Source organism: Propithecus coquereli, unplaced genomic scaffold (genome assembly GCF_000956105.1).
Source record: "Propithecus coquereli isolate 6110/MARCELLA unplaced genomic scaffold, Pcoq_1.0 Scaffold103, whole genome shotgun sequence".
Classification (NCBI taxonomy): Eukaryota; Metazoa; Chordata; class Mammalia; order Primates; family Indriidae; genus Propithecus; species Propithecus coquereli.
In genome coordinates this window covers 631,699-634,316 of record NW_012134192.1, presented here as the reverse complement: position 1 = coordinate 634,316, position 2,618 = coordinate 631,699, and positions in this window count along the sequence as shown.

Below are 2,618 nucleotides of genomic sequence, written 5' to 3'. Positions count from 1 at the left end.
TGATTAACATGCCACAATAATCCTTTTCTAGTAGTTATTTTTCCATCTCTTTGAAATGGACCAACGTTAATGATTGATCAGTTGGAGGCATGCTTTCTTGCTGGAAAAAGAAAAAGAGAAAGAAAAGAAAACTCTAATAGGGGACAGACAGGCCAACCACACATGACTGTGCGGTTTGTGCACTCCCAAAATTTACCTGGCCAAGAAGTTCAAGCTCAAGGATGGAAATCTGACTCTGTGTCTCCCATCAAAGTATGTTCCCCAGGACTGTGATGTCCCACAGGGGGTATCTTTTCCTTATTTGCACAAAGGTACACATTCCTGTTTCTTTCCCGGCTCTAACTTTACTGTTTGCATCTCACACACCCACATCTAATCTTCAGAAAATCATGTGGGTTCTATCTGCAAAACAGACCCAGAATCTGAGCAGTTTTTATAACCTCAGTAGCTCCACTTGGGCCCAAGCTACCATATCTCACATCCAAGTTGTTGCAATAGCCTCTTAACTAAGCCCCCTGCTGACACCCTTCCTCCCTTGTTTATTCTCAGTGGAGCAGGCAGAATGATCCTTTTAAAATATAAACCAGACCATGTCACTCCTCTGCTCAAACACTGCAGTGGCTCCCATCACACCCTGAGCAAAAGCCCAAGTCCTCACAGTGCATTTAGGGCCTATATGCTCTCCCTCTTGAACTTATATCTCTCAGCTCATCTCTAGACTTTTCCCTTCACCAATTGGATTCTGCCTCAGTCGCACAGGCCTCCTTATTGTTCGCCTAAAATGCCAAGCACGCTCCTCCTGCCTCAAGACATTTGCACCTTACTCTTCTGTCTGCAGGGAGCCCAGGTATCTACACAGCTCAACCTTTAGTCTCCTTTGGGTCTTTTCCCAAATGTCATTTTGTATGTGAAACCTTTTCAGATCATCTTATTTAAAAGAGCAGCAAACAACTCACACATATACACGGTATTAAGTGTGTCTTTTTATTTTCTGTATTTTTGATGCTTTAACATCTTGGGCTTTGCTGACTCTATAGGGACTGCACCTCCCAGGAGAACCTAGTCTTAGAGATAGTTAAAACCTCCAGCCAGAGAATGTACCTTTCATATGCAAACCAACCAATTAAGAGCCCATACCACTAATCACCTCCTCCTTGGGGCATTCACATTCAGGACCATTATCTCCTGCTCTAATTGCCCCAGGGTCACATATCAGACAACTAGAGCACAGCCCCTAAGCCCAAGAGCCTGCTGAAATTATTCAACCTACTCAGTCTGTTTACCCTGGCTCACCTGTTCCTTTCTGCAGAAACCACAATACAGGTTCTTGCCCACATTTTCCTTTTGCTCCCCCTACCTCCTGACTGACACTGGTGCTTCCCCACGTGGCCTTGCGTGGCATGGCAAGCCTCCTTCTCTCGGTATCTGTGAGTAACAATCATCTCCTGTGAGTGGCAATCATCTTCTAACCTGTTGGCCTCGCCATGCCTGAATAATAATAAACATGTATCTTAACACACACACACGTGTACACACATGTGCACATGCACACTTCCGTCCCTTTCTCTACTTTGCTCCATAGCACTCATCACTGTCTAACATGCCCTAACACTCCCTTTAGTTTTTTTTCTGTCTCCCATCATTAGAATGCAAGGTCCAAGATGGCAGAGATTTAGGTCTATTTTTTTCACTAGTGTATCCCTTACCCCTAGAACAGGACCTGGGCATGTAATAAGTGCAGGATAAATATTTGTGACATAAACGAGTGAACTAGGAATAATAGGCCTCAATAAACAATTGCCTCTGCTTGCCAACTATTGTCAGAAAGACTGCCTTAAAATCTTCTACTCAAAAACCAAAATCATAGTGTTAATATGTGGCAAATATGCCCCATACTAATTTGATTTAGGTCCAGTGACACATGGGAAAAAAGTCTAATATTTTGTCCCTTCAAAGTACTTTTTCCAATTAAAGAATTTGTCCTGGAGTATTCAAAAGGAGTTATTTACTCTAAGTCATAATTTCATTGAGGGTGTAATTAATAATTTTCTATGGCTGAAATTGGTTCAGTTAGATAAGCATCTATCCAAAAAAGACTCATTTATGAGGACCCTCAACTTTTTCAAATATCACCAGTCCTACCACCTTCCCACACGCTCTCTGGATATTTAAGTATGTACGTCTTCCCTAAATCAATTATTCATAATGCCTCTTTTTGGTCTCTTACAAGAGAACATAACCTTCAACTGCTTGTTTCCCAAAGACTATATCAAAAACCAATAGAGAGCGATATCAGTTTATCCAAAGGTTTTATATCTCAATAAAGCCAGAGTCTCAGATAGCTGAATGCCTGGACCATGTTTATTTTGGCCTCTAGTTAAATTAAATACAAAACTTTAAATACAATAATACTCTAACCATCTAGAAAAATATGACAAAAAGTCAAATAACCAGAAGTTCTTGACCCAAGAAATATAAAGATCTGAAATTAAAATAAAATCAGAACAGATGATACAGAGATTATAATTGAAAATACTCTAATTTTGTTAAAATATTTTATATCATGAATGCATAAAGGTTTTAAAGAAATCTAAAATACTTAAACATTGATTGTACTC